The 23,731-nt window shown below is 41.0% G+C and overlaps 1 protein-coding gene and 1 long non-coding RNA gene across 4 annotated transcripts in view; both read left to right on the top strand.

The window, feature by feature from the left end:
• meis1b (Meis homeobox 1 b) overlaps window positions 1-23,731 on the top strand; it is a 188,138-nt gene that overhangs the window by 17,230 nt on the left and 147,177 nt on the right. The window lies entirely within an intron of this gene.
• Window positions 1-23,731, top strand: part of LOC109961156 (uncharacterized) — a 40,623-nt gene that overhangs the window by 9,801 nt on the left and 7,091 nt on the right. Inside the window, exon 2 of the long non-coding RNA XR_002275100.1 lies at window positions 2,234-2,370. This is a non-coding gene — a long non-coding RNA (uncharacterized LOC109961156). The remainder of the gene's footprint in view (window positions 1-2,233; window positions 2,371-23,731) is intronic.

Raw genomic sequence — 23,731 nt, 5'->3', positions numbered from 1 at the left:
ATTGATTTGAAACACTCAGGATGACACGAGCTGTTGACCAGAAAAATGACGAGCCATTACTTCTTAAACATGACAACCCCTCAGCGCCCTCACAAACAAGGATTGTTAATTCCTGTGTCTAGATTAAAAACACCTGTTGGTAAACAAGACAATTATTCTCTTCAGCCCAAAGGGAAGCATTGCATTAATCACACATGCATCCTCCCGTGTTAAAAGGCAACCTGATATTCCCCCACAGATTTGTCACTGATTAACTCGATACTCCTGACTGTTTAAAATTCATCCCACCAATGAGCGAGAAACTGAGCTCCTGTGTGTGTGTGTGTGTGTGTGTGTGTGTGTGTGTATACACGTGTTTGTGTACATGATTGTTCTTTCCCCAAGATCCTTGAAAGTGAATGCATAACATATCCCAGTCCCTAGTGTCAGCACAATTAGCTGTTAAATAAAATGCCTACTCCTCATGCTTTTGCAACATTTTAATTAGATGAACCAGCTAAAGTGAGGCCCTGTTTTAGTAAAATAAACAGCCTTGTTTGCCAAGAAAAAGCTCCCTGGAGGGAAAGGCACTAAGTGAGGTGCTCGGGGCAGGAAATGGAGAGATAACAGCAGTTTACTCGAGGAGATAAAAGTTGTTTGTTTCTTTGAGAAAGAGAAAATGTCTACTTCCTTAAGCTACCAAAGTACCTGCTCCATCTTTGTACCGTGTCTCTGTTGCTACTTTACTGTCTAACACATTGGTGAAATCTCCCAGGATGCCCAGTTGGGTTGAGAGCTGGTGACTATATGATTCCCATCCCGGTGGCTGTGGCTCAGGAGGTAGGGCGGTCGTCTCCTAACTGGAAAATCGACAGTTAGATTCCTGTGCTCCCCAGTCCACATGTTGAAGTGTCCTTGGGCAAGACACTGAACCCCAAGTTGCCCCCAATTGCCAGGTCAGCGCCGCCATCAGTTTGTGTGAGTTGGCGCTGCAGGTGGCTGCCTCGGTTCTGAACCGGAGACAAATTTCTTGTTTGTGTAACATACTTGGCCAGTAAGTGAGTATTATCATTGTCCTTTTCATACTCGTGAAACCATTCAGTGACCCATTGTGTTCTATGGATAAGGGTGTTGTCTTCCTGGAAGAGACCCCTCATTTATTCAGGTTTTTCCTTTAATTTGTCACCTGTCGTCTACATGGAAAACACCTGTCAAATGACTATGTGCATTCTGGTAGAGACAAGTAGTGGGTGCTGAATGGGAACATAAATTGGCATCACACTGTTTGAGTTCCCATAGATAAGAGATCAAGATTTACTTTTACACTTCAGGGAGAGGCTCTGCATTGTGTTTTACTGTCATGGTGCTTCCTAATGAGATTTCTCCTGCTTTTACCCTAATTTCTCTTCCTTCCTTCTTCCCTCTTCATCTTATTGTCCAACTGTGTCACTAGAAACAAAATCCCCGTGTCTCTCTTTTGCTTTTCTCTGCAGCTTGTATTTTAGCCAGTTAATTACCTCTCTTGTTCTCATCCTTTACCCTCTCCAACTTATGCACTTCTGTTTAAAGCATGTCAAATCACTGTCTCTAGTCTACTGTTTTTACTCCTCTGCTCCAAAGAGAGTCTTTCTCAACATTTTCTCATTCAGTCTGTTTCTTGCATTCCCTTTTTCCAGACTTGAAGTGACAACTGGCATACTGTCATATCTGTAATCGCATTGTCGGGGCCATTTTCAAACATTGTCAGTCATTTTGTTCTGTAAAGGCTCTAAGGTGGGAAATATATTTGCGCTCCAAGAATCAAACAAGAGTTGTGTCAACACATATATATATGAGAATTACCTAAAGTATCACGGGTATTTTTGAGTGAAGTCTATTTATGTGTGTGTGCTAGTGGGTTGCAGAAACAGTTTTTGTTTAAACATTTGTGAATCCCTGACTTGTTTTTGTAATTTCCTGATGCATTAGGGACATCCAGTGTCACCAGAAACCCTTCACTGTGTTTGTCTGAACATTCAGCATTGTCACCCTTAACCTGAGCTGATAAATGCAGAAATGTGAACACTATAAAGCACGTGCTATAAATAAGCAGGATAATTCCGGTTGACTGGACATGTGACATTTATGTTTTAGCTTCTCTGTCATCACTCAATCTGCTCTATTGACTGGCACTTTAATGTTAATGTGCCTTTGAGCAAGACATGCTCCAAACTTGTGCATCATGAAGCTAATGACCTTTCTCTCTCCATTGCAGAGAATTGTGTTCACAATATGTCCACTAGGGGGCAGTATAACCCCAGTAGTAAGCTGCCCGAGAAATCCCACTGGATGTCCTCACCTTTAGTGCTGTCCCTGGAGGGACGGAGCAGAGGGGAATGTCATCCACACCAAGTATGTCACTTTTTTCCCATAAAATAAAGATACCTCATCTTTATTGAAATCTTTAGTTTTTTTCAAAATAGGTCAATAATCATAGTGTCAGACCTTTAAGTTATATCGTCTACAAAATAAAATGAGTCATTATAGTTCAGTGGAATAGACAGAACACACAATTAGCAATGGAGGAAGAGAAGAAAGTGATACTGGTCACAACCTATTACTCTTTAAGAAACCAGTAGTGTTTAGCTGCACAGATGCAAAGCTGATACAGTTTGTAGGTGTATAAAAAATAATGCTTTTATATTGCTTGTTGATTTTACTTTTTTTTTTTTTTCTTGTATCTTTCGAGGAATGAATTGTCTGGTTTTGAGCTGCTGGAGTCGACTTATTTTCTTTCTTTACTTTCTCCCGCTCTGCTTCTGCTTTCTCAGTGCTCAGACTGCGTTGCATTTCTTTGCTGCAGCTATTTACAGCCACATAATACTAGCAAGATAAAGTCTTTTGATGTGCTGCAATCTCAGATCTCTTCTCTCTGTCTTTGATGGGAATAGGTTTAGACATGGCAATCAAGACGCATTCACGTGAAGGGCATTGATTGATTCTTAGATTATCTTTCAGAGCAAAGTTTGTATTTCTTCCATTAAAAGGGTTTATTTTGAACATGGTCACAGTCCGCTGTGTTTTCGGCCAGAATGGCTTCTGTGATAGGAATTGGCTACACAGACAAAGTTGGAGTAAAGTAAATTAAATGTTGGAGTTCAGGGCCGCCAAAAGGAGGCTTGTGGCCTTCTGAGAAATTATTCTTGGCCCTTAAAGCATCTAAAGTGTAATAAGATGTTCTATTTTGTTGGTTTTTATTCAGTGTAATCATTTTGAATGATTTAATGAATTTGAGCAGACTTGCAGAAGTTCAAGGCAGCTTTAAGATACGATCTGACACTGTAAAATGGACACTAAACTGGTTCAGGAACTGACCGAGAGCAATGAATGTGCACAAATTTGCCTTGGTGGCAGCGATGCAGAGACAGAGCACATGCTCTTCTTATACACAATATATTAACTGTTCATATAGACACAGGACTGCATAGAGAGGCCAAGGAGCAAGACATATAACAGACAATAAAATAGACATATCAAACTGCAAGTGTAGGTTCAGCATCCAGTGACAGATATTGTTTTTCAATACCATGTTCCTGAGAGATAGTGAGAGGGTGTGTGATAGTTCGTCAGTCCAAACAGAGTCATAAAGCGCTGCATGGTTAAGCCTGATGAATTAATAACAGGGAGGCAGATGGGTCCCAGGGGCACTGTGGTAGCAGAGCAGCATGGAGAGAACAGAGAACAAACGTTGATAACACGCAGACACACACTCGTACACTTTTCTGTGTCTGTATGCATCCATATAAACAGTCAGATTCTCATTTGCATCCATATTAAGTGCAGGACAGAGAGAGAGACATATGGATACACAGAATACAGACAGATGCACACATGCACTCACGAGTCTTCCATAGTCACCGAAGGTTAAAATGAATCAAACATTTAATTCATGACTCATGTCTCTCTTTTGGAAATTTGACCCTCTGCTTTGTTTACTCTACACACACAGTAATTACTATGACAGCCATTCGTATATTGATGAAGCTGTTGATGATTGCATGTTGAACATTATCTGCTGATGCTGTGGCAGACCTAATGGCGGCCAGCGGAGGTCAAATGTTGATGAATAAACCTTTCAAAGAGCATCAAGGCAGCAACAAAGTGTCTTTTTCCTGTTAAGTGTTTTGTCTTTTGCATCCTGGTCAGCATTTCAGTTTTGTATACATGAGTATGTAAATGCTTTTCTTTGTGTCTGTTAGCTCTTTATGTTTGAGAATGAACGTAGCTGGTACACAAGTCTTAACGACCACCATATGAATTAATTGCCAAATTCAATTAAAGCTGCTTGCAGCTACAGTATCTTGTTGTTAAGGTGCACCAGTCCTATCAGGCTAAATCATAAAACGGGCCTCTCATTACACTCCTATTTTCGTGCTCTTCTCCTCTACTTCATGTCCTGGAAGTTGTTGTTTTCTATTTTGCTGACTATCCCAGAACTGTAGGAACAAATAGCTGAGGTGAAAGAACCAAGATCATATTTCCTGGAAGCGTTTTCAGCCGCCATGCTCCCACATACATACAGTGTCTTAAATCCTCTTCAGTTATAACACAGACACGGTAGCTGTGTTGCAAATCAAAACTCAGGAGCAAATGGTTTCTCTCACACAGTTCTCTTGTGTGATATTGAGTACATTTCAACTTTTTAATAAATCTAGGTATGGTTTGCTGCTATGTATATACAGCATTGGCCCATGCTTTAACGTCACCTGGTGACCAACTTCTAAAGTGTCAGTGCAGAATTATACCCCAGCTGCAACAGGAGCTCACTTGCATTGCAAAACATATTGTAGTACATACAGTGGACTCGCCCAGGCACTCATGTAGTGTAATAGCGGTTGTGGGTGCAAGCTGACGACACACCAGAAGCTAGAGGAGGCTGTGGATTGATTTACAATGGGCAAATGGGTCAAGGTTGCCTTGTAATTTTCTGTATTATGGAGAGGGGGCATGGAAGGTGTTTGCCTGTACGAGGGAAAGATGTTAACTTTTGGGAGTCAGGTGTGATTTTTAGGGATGTTTATCTTTTTAGGGAATTATTTTAAAATCTAAGCTAAATCTGTTGTTTTAGTGGTTTTCTGATTCGTCAGAACACAGTACCAGGTCATAGACCACAATACATCAGCAGGGTGATTTATGGTTTAATTTACATGAAAGATTGGACATCTCAGTGGATACGGGCTAAAGTTTAGCTCAGGATGATTTTGAGTCAAATACCTTAATACATTCACAGCCTTATTTTGTGAATATTTGTGAAAACCCCTTAATGTTGCACCCTAGCACCAACAGTGTTTACACTGATTGATAAACGTCCTCTTACTGGTGTCATAAAGATGGAGAAGAGGATATGATTTTACTCAGAAGCTTCGCTACTCAAACTTTGTAAAACCTGTAAGGGAGCCTGGTGAAGAGTCACCATTCATTTAGTTTATTTTTATTGGAGAACTTTAGTATCTCATTATATAAAAACAGTCTTTTTATATGGTGTGAAAAAGACAAAAAGGTCAGAAGTAACTGATGCAAATATTGGTATAACGCTTACAAATCCATTCCAATCCAGGCTAAATGTGTAGTTGTCTTCTTGTGCGCCCTGCCTTCTTTCCTGGTTCATGAAATCAAATCTACATGTCTCCTGCTCCTGTCCCTCGCTCACAAACTGTCCTCAGCCTCTCTGTTCTCATTCTACTCTTGCCATTTACACAGAACAGATCTCAGCCTTTGTTGAAGCATCAATGTGGTAATGACAAATTAATCCTCTTGGAAGCAAAACAAAATCTCTATATTTTATAAGGTGGTGGTGAGGGTCATTAACATTGTCACAACAAGTTATATGTTAAAAGGGCCTTGCTCTGTCTTGGGCTTCTCAATCTGCCAAGCTGAATAATTGAAAATATTTTCCCTGACTGTCAGGCCAGGCAACGTGGAGCCGAGACACCATCTCTTTTGTTTTCTTAAGCTTTGACATGGCGTTGCCGCATGCCTTTACGTTGGCGTGTGGCTGATTTTTCAGTTGGGCTATACATGGCATGAGTGTGGGAATGTACTGAGACTGCCTGTTTTTGGCTCAGCCAGCCAGGAGTCTCCACACAGCCTTGTATAAATATGGACAGGCAAATAAAAAATGCCTACAGAGGAACAGTATGAAATAGGCAAAGCAGGGAACGTAATTTGGCACACAGTCAGCTGGATGTGGAGAGCACCGCTGGCACAGGCACATGCACAATCACAGAGACTCTGCGTGTTTGAGAGTCTGTATTTGGACTGTCAGGCCGATGGCAATCATGCATGTATGCATTCGAGTGTATTGTTTATGTGCATGTGCCAGTTTCTCTGTGTGTATGCATATGCATGTGTGTGTTGGCTGCCAAACATGGAGAGCAGGAAGAGGAAGAGGCTAGATGGTTGGAGGGGTGTTTATTTATTCATTACCCAGCGGCCTCTGTGGTTTCAGGGGGACATGGCAACACTTGTCCTGGGCCCTTTAGCACTGGTCCGTCTGTGGCCTGCTTTGGCCCTGTCAAGGCGTTCAGCTCTCATCTCCTCTGCTCTCCTCTATTCCCGCTGTCTTTTTTACTTTTCCCTCTGGTCCTGCTTTGTTTCTCTTATGCTGTTCCTTGTTACCTTCCTTTCTTTCTGGACTTGGAATGATTGTTTACGTAGCACATAGCCTCCGGGAAAACTGCAGCTTGTTTGTACATTTAAGTTTTTGAGTTGATTTAAACAAAGTGTAGCCTGTAGAGCAGTGAACTTTGGAGGTGCTAGCTGGCAGAGTTTATTACAGTTGGACAGAACGAAGCTAACTGTTTCCCCCCGTGTCCAGTCTTTATGACAAGCTAGGTGGCTGCTGCCTGGATGTAGCCTTATCTTTAGGTGTCTTTCCCACAGCGTCAAACCTTTCCTTTAAATGGATATTTACAACTCGAAAATATTAATATTGTTAGCCACACAAATCCAAGTTCGATTGGGTTTCAGTTCGTGCTATTTGCTTGAATATAATTTTGATGGTGGCGACAGGACGTGGGACTCACCAGCATTTAATCCTCTTCCTTTGGTTGAACAAGTCACTAACCAGTTTGTTCATGTGTTTGGCACTGACACTAAATATGATGTCTGTGTTTTGAGGTTCACTATTTATTAAGTATTACCTTGCTCCCATTTGGAGAGGTCAACATGGCACGTCATGTAATGCAGCTTTAACGCCTGTTGACAAGGGAAGTACATCTCAGTTAAGAAAATTATTTTAAGCAGTAAAGAACAGACACATCTTTGTTTTGGAGAGGCCAGACTATGTGGTTCAGAGATGCACGTGCTTTATTAGACAACATGCTCCATCACGCTTGTTTTCTTGACTTTGCTATGAACAGTGCCTGTACTGTTCTCTACTGTAAGTGTCAGCGTATGAACTTTTAGTTGAATAGATGGCACAGACAGAGTTTTCTTTGGCCTCAGGGCAAATGTGTGTGTCTGCTAATAGTCTCACCTTCCAGCATAGCAAATCAGCAGCTGTCTCAGAGATGCATACTTCTTCCAAAGAAGGTCACACTCAAACAAATGCATGCACACTATTACTTTAACTCTGGAAGAATTCCTTTCACAAGGATAGTAAAGCAAGAACACAAACATGTTGATTAAAATAAAAGAAAGTAAAAGACATTTCTGACTCTTTGGGATGTCAGATGTGATATTGCATCACTTTGGCTGGGTGGTGTAAGGTGATGAGAAGGAAAGAGATGACCCTCACCCTGCTTTTTCATGGAGATGTATTGAATTTCATCACTGTGATTTCAATCTGGAAGTTGTGCTAGAACAAATCATATAGTGTACTTTTAATGTGTAAGCAGTGTTTCTGTTAGTTTATATCACAGCATTGCATCAAACTGTGCTTTTTTCAGATAATAGTACATGTAAAATATAGTGAACTTTGAATAGAGACACTCAAGTGAAGTGACAGTTAACACCTTGAGAGTTTCCAGCAGTGTCATCAATGTAAAATGTTTAGAATAACATCTGTAGTTTTCACAGAAAAATATTGATACACTCAGTAGTCCTTAAATGTTGTATTGATTAATTCTTTTGTTTTTGTTCTCCTCTGGCAGTTAAACTATAAGGTTCCAGTTTGAGACCAAAGCAAAGTTGGCAACCAGCATTTTTCTAGAACAAAGAAAGCAGAAAGGAGAAACCAGCACATAATCAACTTGTATAAGGGGAAAAGAGCAGTCTTTAAAAGGAAGAAAAGAGGGAAAACACTAAAGTATAAAAGTTTAATTGAAAAATAAAAACAATGTTACCCCATAAAGACATTCTAATGGGCTTAGTGGGGCCGTGTGTGGTGGGAAGCCGTACATTGTACCTACGGCAATGCGAAGTGTTAACATGAAAAACACATCAGAGAAGAGGAAGAAGGGAGGGGCAGGCGGCCTTTGGGGGTGTGCACACATGGAAATGCAGACATGTGGCCCATACACCCTGCTTTGCAATTAATGTGCATGATATGACTGCATGTAGAAATGATATGGGTCACAGTTTCTCATTATTAAATCAGTCAAACTAACATAGACCCCACACGCACTTGTGATGCTGTAGAAGTGATTTCTAACATTAGTGTACAGTGGGTTACAGCATCAGTGCCAAACAAACCTGCTAAGTTGTAGGTAAAATCTATTCCTTCAAATACTGTGAATTATACAGTATAAAATTAAGATCATTTATGTTTGGATAGTTGAAGTTGAATCCTAAAATGAAAAAACCACAAGTCAATTAGAAATGCACAGTTACATTTTTCTGGATAAAGTATGATGAAAACTGTGTGTCTTTCTGTGCCAAACACTGGTGGTGGTTTCCCTTTGTCGGTTTAGTTAGAAAACAACAGTTTCAGATACAATTTTTAATTTCCTTCCAGGTGAAACAAACAAAGTTGAGACTTGTCAGGCCCTCGACAAGTGTAACAGGAGAAATAAAACGCCTCGGGCAAAGTTTTAACAAAAAGGTGTGTTTGTTTGTTGTGTGGAGGTGTGTGTGTGTATGTGTGTACACACGTACTCACAGTTTTCTTTTACTTTATGAAGATGAAGAAAAGGGGCATGTTTGTTTTGCATATCCCGGATTCCCAGATTCTTCCGCCACAGTGGATTGATTGAGGCAAAGCAAAGAAAGAGATGAGCAAAGACAAAGAGAAACTGGTGGAGGAATTAGTCAGGTAAATATTTCAGGGACTTTCCCACCTTTGTCTCCTCTGAGTGTTTACATCAAATTCGTCTAAGGTTTGCAGGAAGCCACAAAAGACCCGTAATCATACAGTTTTGCTCTTCATCTCTCTCACATCATCAGACTTTCTCGCTGTTTATCTCTCTCACACATAAATTCAAACAGAATAATGTAACAGTGGTAAACACAGGCAGCTGCGTAACAAACAGCTGTGTAGTTACACAGAGCAGTTCATCCATACACATGTACCATGGCCTGTCCCTTTAGAGTAACCAGCGGGCTGTTCCACATTCACTACAGTCACTACATCCATTTTAAATAAACTATGTCAAACCGATATGAACTCCTGTAACCTCTCATTAAAAGCTTTGACCTTGCCTGTTTAGTCACCACTGAGGTCAAATGAACCCTGAACCCTGCATCTAAGCTCAGAATGCACCACCTCTCATTCAGCCCATCACTGTTAAAACATCAAATATTACCCGGATCTGATCCAGAATCTGTAGCTAATAGCCACCTCGGCCCGCTTGGCTCCGAGACTCATAATGGAATGAACAGAGCTGTGGACTTACTGCTGCTTTGCCCTGAGGCTGTAATCAATTTCCCTCTTGTGAGGGGGCCGGGCCACGGGGTTCACTGTTTGCAGGGATTGATAAGAGGAAGCTGAGCAGGAACCTTTAGTTTGGCCTAATGTGAGGTTCACTATCAGATAAACAGACTGATTTGATCTCCCTGCTGCTGCACTCAGTGGAATTCTTACTATGCGAGTGTGTGCGTGTGTGTCATGAGCCAACAGTTTGTCTTGTGGTTGTGTGTCAGAGTACACAAATGTGCCTGTGTGCAATAGTGATTGTGTTTGAAATGTTTTTCCTCCACCAGTCTTTTATTTCTTCCTCCATCTGTTTTTGCCAGAAACTGTGAATGCTCTAAAAGAACAGCATCCTCCTCCTGTGTTGTGTTGGTGGCACACAAGGTAAAATGCATCAGTTGGTTGTTTCAGTAATTGGTTGTTGATGATTTAGATACTTATCATATTGTTGTCGTCACTATTTATGGATGTTAAGATGCAACACATGGCACGTCCAAGGATGAAAGTTCAGTATCTTTTAACACTTTTGTATTCCAGTATGATTAGACTCCTACACCACCACTGGAGGAAATAGTGGACAATTTTGACTGATGGCGGCGTATACTAGTTCTTTTTTAAAAATCCCTTGACAGCTACAACACGTATTTATCACTTCTGATTCAATCAGATAATTGTCCTTTCAGCAAGCCTGTAAACTGAAAACCATGCCCTGGTTTCTGTGATGTACATTTGTTTAGTGAATGTTTATTTTGTGCTCCAGCCTTTTGTATTACTCATTTTTCCATAAGTGCATCTTCCTCTGAAGCTTTTACTACAGTGTCATGAATGTCTTCAAGTATAAAGTACTGGTCATATAAAGTTGCTAGTGTTTGGTCTAATGCCTTCATCCATCTAACGTACCAACAGTTCATCCTTTTAATTGTCTAAAACACTTGAACCACTAAACCCTCAACCTATTCACATTAGATGAGCTCTGTTTGTGCTCTGATAGTCTCTCTCAGGCGGCTTCTCAACAGGAAGGCTGATGAGAGGGTATATTAAGGCTGTTAAACAGTTGAGGAGGGCTAGGGGCTTCTGGGAGCCCAAAGAGACAAGAACCTTTATTGGAAATGTAATTTTTGTTTGTCTGCAATTACCTCCCTGCTCATTTGTTTTACCGACACTGTTGTTATAGCGAGGAGAGAGTACGCTGGATTCTCCCTAGGATTGCTCTTCTGAGAGGCTGCAGTTTATTACAAATGGGAAAGCTTTCATTGCAGATTGCCCCAGCACTGCATAGATGTACGTGACCCATCTCTGGCGCACTGGGGTCTGCTCTGCACGGTTGGATGTGCTCACAAAGTGCAGACAAGTGTTTGTGTAAGTTTGTTGACATGCATACAGGAATTGTATGTATCAGTACTAGATTTATAAATGAGTAAGTATGGGCTGGAGAGTGAATGTAGGCTAGCTGGCATGAAACTAATGTAAGAAAGGTCTGTTTGTACAGCACACCGTGAAATACAGTATGTGTATATGGTTTATGCAACCACATAGTGTAACAGTGTTGTATTGTGTTCACATTAAGTATGCTGGAATTTCCATAACATTTCCTGCTAAGTTATTTTTGTTTTAACCAAGATATTTACAGTTATACATAAATTGGCACAGATGCTGCATGTTATAAAAAGGTAACAGCAGAACTGAAGGGCTTGATTTTAACATGCTACACAGAACATCTCAACTGGAAAATATGGTACCAGATGTCCATTTCAGAGTCTACAAAAAAAGTTTCTAAAAGCAGAATTGATAGTTCAGCAGATTTTGTAATTGAATCATTTAAAGCAGTACCAATCAAAAGTTTTATGTTGAAACTGAAAGAAATGATTGCAGACTACACGTAATGTGAAATGGCTTGTAATGATGACCACAACTGTGCAGATCCTGAGACTGCCATAGTTGGCACATAGACAAAGTTGGCTACTAACTGGTTAACATGGAGCAATTACTAGCTAAAGTGCAGGATTGAACAGCTGATGGAGGCTAAAAGGAGAGTGAATATTGGACTTTCATTTGGCAGGTACACAGGAACATGACTTGAAATGAATGCTAAGAAGTTGGTGAAAAGCAGACTCCATTCACATTAATGTGAACATTTACCATAAATGTGCTTTTCTTTATTTCTGATGAAGCAACTAGAAAATATGTGGCTGTCTTTTCTCACTTTGTGTCACTCTATACGTGGTATTCAGGTAGCGACAGTAATCACTTTATCAACAAAAAATGTTGTAATAAGGCCACTGCCCCTGACCTCTGCCTTTATAAAAGAGCAGGCCAGTGGAGGCTATTAGTCTGCCCCACACTGGGAGGCACCATTATCACTTGTGGGATGACTGTGGGTTGGGGGGCTGGAGAGATAAGGGAGGGGTCTGGGGAGTAGATAATTTGATTGGTGCAAAATTAGGGACTCCTCTGCTGAGGCATTATGGGAGAGTTCCTGGTGGGTCATTTTAGCTTCACTTCCTCCATATTTCTCAGCTTGATTAAAAATTGATCGCAACGGCAATGTGAATATATTATTGGGGCCATTATTCACCCCTGACAGATAATTGGATGGTACACACAACTCTATTTTCTTTGGGGGCAATGCCATTGCTTGTGCGGCTCTGGTGTGTGTGTGACTATACATTTGTGTATATGTGAGGGGGAAAAGACAAGAAGGAAGCAGAGTGATGGAGAGAGTGAGTGATAGGGATAGATGGGTTAGCTGAAGCCTCTTTTTTTTTTTTTTAAATTGTAAGCCAATAAATCACTCCCTCTTCTTTCTAACCATCCCTCCATCCCATTCCAACCCTTCTGTCACTGTGTGTGGCCATACATGATGGATATGTTATGAAACATCATGCACAGCATATAATCATTTTTCTGGTAATCATTCATAACCCATTCTCATAAAAGTTTCGAATACAGCCATGAAATACACTGTTAGATAAGACCAACACGGGTTTGGATTTGCTTTTTAGTTTGTGCTTACGCTCCCATTTCAAATTCACTTTTTTACCAAAGATTGAATTTTGCTGTGAAAAGCACTAGGGCTGTGGAAAATGTCTTTGAATAAGCCGGTCTAATAGCAGTTAGCTAGCATAGCTGCAGGCACAGATGGATATTGGAATGAGCAAAATGCAATGTCTCCTTGGTGGCTAATGCTATTTGCTATTTGCCAAAGGCTTAGCTTACTGCAATTTTCACGCTTTCTTAATGTCTTAAACTGCATGAAATAAAAATGCCTTGCACAACATGATGTGGGCTCATGCATAGTTGTCTACTGGTTTGCAAATAATGTAGGATATTTTGTCAGCAATGTGTTGGGCTACTTTGACATTTTGCATTGTTCAGTATTGTGCTTTTTTTGCAAGCCAATTTTAGTTGAGAGGAAAGGTTTGGTTGCTCAGCTCACTAGAATGTATTTTAGAATTGGATTTATTTGGCTATGATGTAAGCTGTTCTGTGATGTTTTTCTGTTAATGAAGTGAGTTTCTGTTTTCTGTTCATAGGTGTCATAGTTTATGATAATTTTTATGCATTTTTACTTTAAACAAACTTGTGGTTTTAATGCTGAATATGTAAAACATACCTTTTCCTGTGTGCGTGGAGGGATTTTTCCAAGGAATGGCCTCCACAGCAGTTTTAGTTTCAATCTGAAAACATAGCAAATGTATAAATCTTTTAAGTTACACCAGTGTGTAATAGACACGAGTAAAATAGATATATTTTTATGAAAATGTTACAAAACAAAATACTTTCCATCTTCAAGATAAAGACTCTTTATCAGTTAGTGAGAAATGTGAACAATATTTTTTCAATTAACACTATTTTTTTTTTATTACCAATAATCAAAGTGAATTGGTCACTGGCATTCTCCAGTAAAGCTTTATTTGTGCAGGTGTGGGTCATTGCTTTGGGAGAAGGGCAGAAAAGTCAGGGCCTCACCTTTAATTGGTGAAATATTCAAATTTCTGTGTCTCGGTTTCTGATGCCAAGAAGAAAAATAATAGCAAAACAATCTAGAGCAAGACCAAAGGAAAGATCCCTGTAGGTAAGTGGGCAGTTTGGATTGCTCCACATGTTTGATACCACAGAAGTCATGGCTAGCAGCTCAAGGCTTTTACCCCCAGTAAACCTTTTTCTACAGAGGCAGTTATACCACCCTCTTCCCATGTACAAATCAAATTAGTGGCTATGATCTCACTGATGGAAAGGCCTCTCAGGAAATGGCATGTGTCTGTAACAGTATTTGCAGACATTCTAGCTGCCACATTATCCATCCAGTGCTGTTCAGTTAACTTCCCATCCTCTCATTTGGACTTCCTTTTCATTCTCTCACCCACTTCCTTTCTATTTGTCCCTCTTTATTGTTCTTCCTCTTTCTACATGGTTCCTTCATTTCTCCTCCCCTCTCCACTCATAACTTTAATGTAATGGTACTTCTTCAGCATCACTCACTAATTTTCCATCTCCCTCCATTTTTCCCACTGTCTTATTCTCTCCTTCTGGGGGGAAAACAGTGCTTTCCCCTCACTAAGACACTTCTCCTGAGTGGAAATTACCGGCGGAGATTAATAACGACATTAGGCAGTAATGATGCTGCGCCGAATGAAATATTTATTAAAGATCCCTCTGCTAGCAATTAGCATGGCATGTAATCGTTCAGCACAAGAAATCAAGATGATTGTGCCGCAGTCCCCCATCCCCTTATCACCCTCTTTTCAGACCCCCCCCCCTCCCCACACAGTTGAAAACAACCCCCTGTACAGCTCCTCTTTTCACAGCACAACCCCCCGTCCCCTGCTGCCATCACTACAAACATTTGCAGCCTCTTCCCCTGATGTCTTCTCTCCATAACAACAGTAGTTTAGGGAAGTGATGGAGTTTGTGTATGTGTGTGTGTTGTGGGGTGGTGGTGGTCCTGGGCATCTAATCTTAATTACAGGCAGTCTGCCTTAAGCTGGGGAGAATTCTCCACCAGGCAATTACATTGTCAGGGATGCAGACTTCAGGAATCGCTATAGATCGGCTCAGGAGGACGTCGAAGTCAGACCGCAGGCAAGTCAGAGTGCTGGTGTTTCATCTTTGTTCCAAATTCCTGCCAAGTTGTCCACGGCAGGCGTGAAGTGAGAGAAAACCTTATTATTGGATGCCTGTCTTGTGTTTCAGAGTCCACTTATTTCCAGTGCCTAAAGGGACAGGTTATCACAAGTTGCAAAGAAGTTTTGCATCCCCAAGCTTTCACTAGCATAACTTTTTGAAACACCTTTTCAGAATGTTCAGTGTGCGCCCTCCCATTGCAGCAAGGATACACCAGTTATTCTTACCATGTATTACTCGATGATCATTTTAATATTTGGAAGATAATGTGTCATATAATCAGCGACATTTCTAAAGTAATTCCTTCTACATCTTGTACCTCTCAGTTGTGGTCAAATCCTGTGCCAAATCATTTCAAGGATGGACTGTCCTTGAAGATAAGTGTCCTTGTTTATGTTCACACAAGCATGACCTCATTTTCCAGTCATCACCTGAGAAGGAGGAGTGAAGGGGACAATGAGGAGGAAGAGGAAAGGCAGGAGGGTGGTGTGGGGAGTTATTGTTGCAGATAAGGTCAGAGGTCAGGTAATCAAAAGTGTCCGTTTATTGGCTACATCATCAAACCTCAAGGAGCTCATCACTGCAGTCAGTCAGGCGTGTAGCTCCACTAATCAGCTCTCAAACCTGTGTTTAGCCATGCCCACGCCATCCTCCGAATGACAAGAAAAGGCAGAATGAGTGAAAGAAAGACTGAGGGGGGGAAAGAAGAGGGGTGGGGGGCACAGATTGGAGAGTGGGATAATGTAATAGTAGTTCACTTCACAAACCCTGTCAAAGGGTGACGGGGAGAGACAGATCAATTTGCAATATCGTGGGCTGTGGCCCTGGCAACAAAGGCAGGACATGAAAGCAAGCACATTAAGTGATGCTCTTGTTTGAACTCTGGCAATCAATAAACATCAGGGGTGGGGGGAGCCAGTGTGTGTTAGGAAAAGAAAGTAAAGTAAAGGAGGAATAGAAAGGAAAGAATGGGAAAGAGGGATGAGAGAGAACAATAGATGCAGAGAAAACGAGAGTGATGGTTGAAGATAACACTGAGTTCTTTGTTTGACAAACTGTCGCTGTTCTTCACTCATATTGTTAATTAGATAGTTATCTTTAGCCCTCTGATAGATTAGATAAGCTGTTAATTAATCTTTGAATCTAATTAACTGTCTTACTATTAATAGGTTTGGCCACATTATTTTACCTTTGACTGTCAATGCGCTGAAATGAGGATTCATATCCATGTTTCAGGCATGAGGACTAGAGCATAGATCGGGCTACATATTTCTGTTCAAACCCAATCTGTGTCTGAACCCGACCCGGACCCGACAAGCTTATAGCATATAATGTCCGAACTCAACCAGAGCCCATCGCATTTGAGCATGTGTGGTGTTTTTCCCCTTATCGTTGAACAAAGCAGACAGTTGTTCTCCAGCTGTCTGCCTAAGTTTGACCCATGAGTCTGAACTCGATCACGGCCCGGACCTTGAGGTACCGATGGGTCCCCTTGGTATCGGTTCAGGTGTCCACACTCTAGTGAGGATTAAAGCACTTTGCTTACTCTGGTCCTCAGTTTTAGAAAGTTTTGTATAAAATAATATTTATGAATAAAAATCATGATAAATTACCGGGCAGGGCAATAATTGGTAAGCATTGTCTACATGATGTGTTGCCAGACTGTGTTGTAAAACTGTTAACACGTCATTTCATTTCTACCCAGTTGCTTTGTTTTTATGGCTTCATTGCAAGTCAGCGTGGTTTATAATTTGTGTTTTTATAATGTCTTCTTTTGCATGTGTTGTTGCACAGTATAACAGTAATTAAATGACAGAATTAACATACTGAATACTGTCTGTTAGAAAGTACAGTATGTAGTATTTACCCATACTGTTATTCTTCCTCTGTGTGATTTACTAGATGGTTTTCAACTGAATGCACATCTGTCTGGATAAATCCAGTGTGCATATTTCCTTCTTTTGTTCAGCATTGACTTTAGTTTGTACCCACAATACATATTTCTAGATGTCATGTTGAGACAGTATTTCTTATAATCTTGCTACAAAAGTAATTTCCCTTTGGGACAATAAAATCTATCTTGACCTTTATCTTAAGACTGTAGAGGATATGGAGGGAGCTAAAGGAGAAGAGGATGAGTTGGAGTTAAGTTGCAAAGAAAACATGTAATGTCCTCGGCCTTAATCCAGGTGAATCCTGCTGAGATTGAGGGTCATGTTAACAAGGAAACATTGAAGGCTCTATTTATCAAGAGATTTTACTATCATTTTAATCCTACCTGAGGGAGGACATATTCAGGGAAGCATGACAAACTGTCTTTATAAAACCTCTTAACAATGCGGCGACTCTGGCTCTGTGCAATTACATTTACTGTAAATACAGTGCTTTATCATTTACCTAAGAAAATAGGTATCATTGGCTTAAACTTTTGGGTGGTCTTAGTATGTGTTGCCATTTTTATGACTTGGCGTGTATAAAAGGTTTTAGGTTTCTGTTACTCCTCTAACCTGAGCTAAAACTTGTTGTTTTAGTTTTGCTGTGAAAACAAGGTTGTTTTAAAATTACCTCAGTGCCTTTGTCAAGGTTGTTTTAAGGAAGAGATAGAGAGAGATGGGGGTTGTGTTTTTCTCCATCTTCACCTGCATGGTCTCAAATCTCAAGCCCCTTTCACGCTGCCCATTCAATGCAGGAGTTTTCTGCCTCGCTCTTCTGTATAAATGGTACAGTATGGGTATTGGGGGGTCACTGCTGACCCTCCAAAATGCAGCCAGGAGAGGCAGTATTTTTGCTGAGACAAGTTTGCCTAACCTGCTATATATATGGAATGAAGCAGAACGGGGGTCGAGGCTCCATGTGAGAGAGTGAGCAGTGGTCGAGAGACCCAGAGGGGTGGATGTTGAGGAGAAGGTGCTGCATCAGCGAGAACAGTCAGATGTTGCCTCTAGTAGCTGGATTCTGGCAGCTGTGTAAAACGAACACGGAGGTGGCCTTTTAAGTTTAGATCAAATCAGAAAAGCTGCCTTAACACAACACAACAGCAATTTGCCATGATCTCCGTCTAAAAAGGGCACACCTTGATTTGTGCGTGTGTGTGTAAATGAACCTGATTCTGAGCCATTGTGGTAGTGTGACAGAAGCCTTTGCCCATTCTTTGATGCCTCCTCCAGAGCTTTGCAGCATCCTCTGTTAAGGGCCTGGCTATTCTACAACACACACACCGTATCTCCCGCTGGGACCACGGAGCTTCATTTGCATTATGATGGCAGGCAGATTAAGTACATTCCACTGCACACTAAAGAGACTCAAAACAACACACACAATATACACACACATGCACACACTTGTCTTTGGGCCAGCCAAGGCTGGCTTAGAAGAAAACTGGTGCCCAGTACAGGGTACATTTCCATTACTTCCCCGTCCTCTGTTGTCCCCTCCCACTCAGGAGAACAAAGAACGGAGACAACGAAATGATCAAAACCTCACCAAATCAGGGCGGGAGGAGGAAAAGAAGAGTGGAGGGATGGGAGGAGAGAGTAAAAAGATGAGAAGAAGGGAGGGTGTCAGGGTGGGGCCAGTGTAAGAGAGCAAGAAAAACAGGCAGCTAGATGGACTAAGCCTATTTAGATAAATCGACATCCCCAACTGAGATAAAACCAATGATGATTTGTACTGTATCTTGGGGGGATAAAAGCCATTTTGTTGGATTTCATAGGGCCCCGGCATCCTGGGATTTCACAGGCCCTGACGCTGAGCAATTGTGTGGGTCTCAGCATGGAGGGACAGACTGCTGGAAAGGGGAGGACGGGTGACTCCTGCTAGGAGAGGAGAGAACATTCCCATCATTACTGGGAAATATCAAACACAACACACAAGGAGGTGGAGGAGAGACTGTGAGAGGTGATGCCAAGGTCTCTGTTTCTTCCCCAGTATTCTCTCTCTCTTCCTGTTTCTGCCAGCCCTCTTTCAGGGCCAAAGTAATTACAGAAGTCAGTGAGTAATCTGCTGTAGAAATGGTGCTGTGGGATCAACATTCACCTACATTTGGGTCCCAGCTATAAGCATTTATAACAGGGGATTTATTTAAGCAAATTGGCACAGTAGCATCATAGCAATTGTGAATTTAAAGATATTTAGAAAGTTTAGCATGTTAAACTGCACAAGCACCCTGCAGCTTTCCACACATTTGTTATCAGCTATTCATTCAAATGTTACCAGACCCACACAGGCGCACAGTAATACATGTGACACAACCTTTTTCCAAACTAAGCTCTCTCACTTCAACCCAGTGAGAAAAGCTTAGGCAAAACACAACATATTCTCTCTTGAAAAATAACTAAACTTATTGTAACTTACAGAGATGTTTGTGTTTATGTGGAATTGATTCTCAGGGCCTTGACATTTTACATAAATCATTTTAAACATTTTTTTTGCAGTCCAAAAAAAGTAAACACTGAAAGTGGGTTAGCTATTATAGCTTACAGAATATCAGCAAATACTTCATATGATCACATTTACTGACTCTAATCAAGTGCATAATATAGCAAATGCAGATGTAATTAGCAGGTAATACACCAATACTGTATCAATACACTACTTAATCTGCTGTCTAGGATTTGTTACTCATGAGGTAGTGTAGTAAATAGATTTTGACTGCAGCTGAACAAATTCTTTGAAGACTCAAAAAATCAACAAGGTGTAAGTATCAGCCTGAGTTTACAAAGTTGAACAGCAACCGAGGTAAAGTAAAGATATTAAAAGGTGTATCCAGATGAGATAAAATTAGTTAATGGGATTTAAAACTCACCTCATGATACACTCTGCTGTGGATGGCTCCTCTGGGTCTATTTGGTTTTGGTGACAGCAGTGCTTTACTCATTAATAATAAAGGCAGCCTGATAGTTCTCTACATTAAAAACTTCTACATTTAGATCTCAAGTCTGACCTCAGGTAAAGAGCCCCTGGTCTGAAAAATTTAAATCCTTGTCTACAAATTTAAAAAGTAATTAATGTCTGTGAATGTACAGTAATGAGCGTGCTCCATCCTCACTGAAAATAAAGTGGTGTCTTCACAATCCTGCATTTAGGTTGAGGTATGAAACTAGTAGGCTCCACCTTGATAGGAAAAAATCAACTCCATTGCATTAGGGCAATTAGGCCATCTTGGCCTAAATAATAAACTTAAAACCCCACAGTCTATGTTCAATATTTCATCTTTTATTCAGGTACTGGGAGTGCTTCTATAGTGAATACACTTTCACTACAGCATGGCTCTGTAATGCAGGTATTTTTCTTGGGAGGCTTTTAGGGGCGTAGTTAGATAAAAGCCATTGCAAAGCCCTTCCCCGCACATTCCTGGGGCTGAATAATGAATCTTTTACTTGCGCTCTGCACTAACATTTGTTAAGCATATCTGGCTGGCCAAAAGGGAAGGAGAGTTCCTATTAAAAAGGTCAGTTTCTCCAACAACAGACTGCAGGAGAACTACAACTAGTACTCTATTGTCATTTACAGTGAAGGCTAACAAAATCAGACCGATGTACATTTAATTCAGTTGAGGCTCAGTTGCTTCTTCAAGGAAACGGTGTCTCGAGAAGCATGTCACAGTCCCCTGAACCAGGAGACCACTCGTTATTTAGTAATTATCAACTATGTGCAACTCAAAATTCTGTATTATTATTATTATTATTACAAGAAAACAACAGAGATGTGCATCTTTTTGTAACACAGGTTATGTTAGTTAGTCTACAGTACCTAACCTTAAAATCAAATAAAACTGTATTAAAGTATTATTAAGTAAAATTCAAAGAAAGATTGATCCACTGCAGGAATCCTTGCACAGGCACAGTGACCAAACTAACATGGAGCAGTAACAGGGGTTAGCAGTAATTAGCACTGGTGGGTGCCCAGTTAAATTGAATTTAACGACAACACAGCAGTCTTACTGAGTGCGAACTAATCCTGGACTCCGGAGCATTATGCTTAATGGGCCTGAAAGAAAATGATGGCCTTTCAAAAGCAAAACCAATTAACACAAAGAGGAGATGTCGAGTGCTGAGCTATCCAAATCTCATAAGAACTTCTACCCTCATATGATCTAACTGGATTTCTGTTCATTTTGAATAATGAAGGAGGTAGGGAAGCGTGACATAATGTAGTTATCATAACTCTGAGTCCAATGAAAGAAAAGTAGAATATGTTTCACAGAACAGCAGCAGTGGAAGGCTGACTGAAATGTTTTAGGCCTGGTGCTACGCCACTTAAGCTTTAGTATTTATCCAGAAGAATCAGTGACCTCACAGAGATTTCATATGACTTACTATAAAACTACTTTTGACAAATTCTCATTTTTTCTGCAATTGGTAGGGTCCACGGCAGATCAGTGATATAGTATATAAAAAAACAACAACTTTACACTGCTCATTGTCATAGATAAAATGGGAAGGTATTTCAGAAATCAGCTGCGTATACTTGTACTTTAGGCATATCTTACTTTAAAGTATTCAGATTTTTGGTTCTCCCAGTGGACAAAGTATAATTTCCTGTTACTATTTGACTCTGAAGTCCAATGTTTTGCTTTTTCTGACATCCCTCTTCCCTACCCAGTTTGAGAATACATTCTGAAGTAAACGCATGAATATTAGTGAAACACATCAGCACCTTTTTCAGGTGTGTTGTCACCCAGTCAGGTTACTTTTCCGATCTCAACCAAGACTTGGCGTCAGTTCCCTGTCTGTCCCGAGACTCTCTTTCTCACCCGCTGTGCAGAGAAGCATGCTGAGATTGAAAATGCTCTCCACAGTGTCAGTGGAGAGCTTTCAGGTGTAAATACTGTCCACCCTCACAAAAAACAACAAGGAACATATTCTAAATAATTGTAGTTTATGAGAAGTCAGTCAAATCTACAATAAACAAACAAAGGGGCAGTGCCTTGTGAGTGTGTTTCTGAGACTTACCTACAGCGTGTGATACAGTGCAGGAGGCTCAAGTCTGCTAAGAGTTGGTTGAATTTCCGTGGTATCAAGGCCCATCCCAGCCATATATCACTGTAATTAAAGGCTGGTGTAATGACGCAGGGCCTCGGCAGCATGATTTCTGTCTGATCGCCACGCTGCTTCATTAAGACCACTCAAGCTAACGAGCTGTGGCTGTAATAAAGTCCTCCCCCCGGTCTGCCGCAGTGATGAAGGAGCTACCCAAAGTGAGCTGAGCCAAGGCCCTAGAATTAGTACTAGAAAGGCTTCAACTGAACTGATGTTTCTACATTTTTCTGTCACAGCCACAATCACAGAGGAATCAAAAACACTGAAGTTGATCATTAATAATATCTGCAAATTATTTATGAAAGCTTCTTTTGAGAGAATAACTAACACTGAACAAAGCTGTGTCCCTTTTGATCTAAAATATGCAACTATACTGTCAGTATCTTATAAAGCCTGTTCAAATGTGAAACACCTTGGGGTTCATAATAAGTCTGACAGTCCTTACTGTATGACAATTAGTTTATAAGTCTTTCCACACTACCAGTAAATCCATCCATCTCTTTTTAGCTGGTCTGTTTTGTGGTGGCACCACATTAAACACAGTAGCCCAGGCATCCTTTTTTCAGCCACTTCCAGCTGCGCCTGGGGGATCCTGAGGGGTTCCCACACTGGGCAGACTGTGTCAGCCCCTGTAGCATGTCCTGGGTCTGCCCAAGGGTGTCCTTCCTATTGGACATGCCTTGACTACTGCTACTCTGGGAAGCATAGACTGACATCTATTATTTTTTTTGACTTTCTGTGTATGAAACTGGATAAAACCAAATATGAAGAGGAAACCATAATGTAGAGTAGACATTACAGATACACTTTGGTACTGGGACGAAGGAGAAGAAGGTTGTGGCAATGCCAGTCTTGACTGTTTATATTTCAGTAATTTAACTGCCTGTCACAGTCATGGCTGCACAGCAGTAGTTTCAGGTAAAAAAACGTTTTGAAGTATAAACATATTTTTAGGTGGGGGTGTATTGTAAGTATGTGTGTGTGCCTGTGACAGATGGATGTATAGTCGAATACATTCTGTGCTTTTCTAAATGTAGTTTGTCTTGGCCCACTGGCTACAGAACCTGCAAAGGTTTACTGCAACGTTTGTTTTTCAAACCTGCTTTGCCAGACTTTGAATCAATAGTTAAGGTCCCCCTTGAACATTAAAACACATTATTTTACTGAACACACTGTACTTTCATTAGGAACAGGAACCACTACCCACAGTGTTTGGACTGGGTTGTAGTAGCTTCTGAATTCCACGATTTTCTACTGGTTGATCGCAACGGTTGGCTGTGATTAGTCACACAATACAACATTAACCTGTAAATTAAAATCCCTCCATGCAATTTGATGGGTGATTTAATTCCAGCTTCGTGCCACCCCTCCCTCCCTGCATTCTCCCACCCACCCTGCCTCTGCCCATTTCTCCCCGTCCTCATCCTCCAGACATCTACCCCCACACTCTCTTGTCTCTCTCTTTCTCCGTTCGCCGTGGGCTAATCCCATTATGAATTCTTTATATAGCTTTTTCCCTTAATGATCAGTGGGGCCTGCTCCAATCCTGATTACTATTGTACACTTAGCACTACATAAAGCAGGGGATTAATATGCCCCACTAGGATCGTTGCTATGGATCCACTCGTTGCCTTCCAAGAGATGTTGCTGCCGCTTAAATTGGCCATAAATTGCTCTCCCCAGTGGCTTCCCGCGTACCAGACAGGGCATGGAAGAATAGAGGGTGAATCCATCTCGCTCGTGGTTTCTCTCTCTTTCC

Source organism: Monopterus albus, unplaced genomic scaffold (assembly GCF_001952655.1).
Source record: "Monopterus albus unplaced genomic scaffold, M_albus_1.0 scaffold52.1, whole genome shotgun sequence".
NCBI classification, from domain to species: Eukaryota; Metazoa; Chordata; class Actinopteri; order Synbranchiformes; family Synbranchidae; genus Monopterus; species Monopterus albus.
This window is presented reverse-complemented; position numbering and strand designations above follow the sequence as displayed.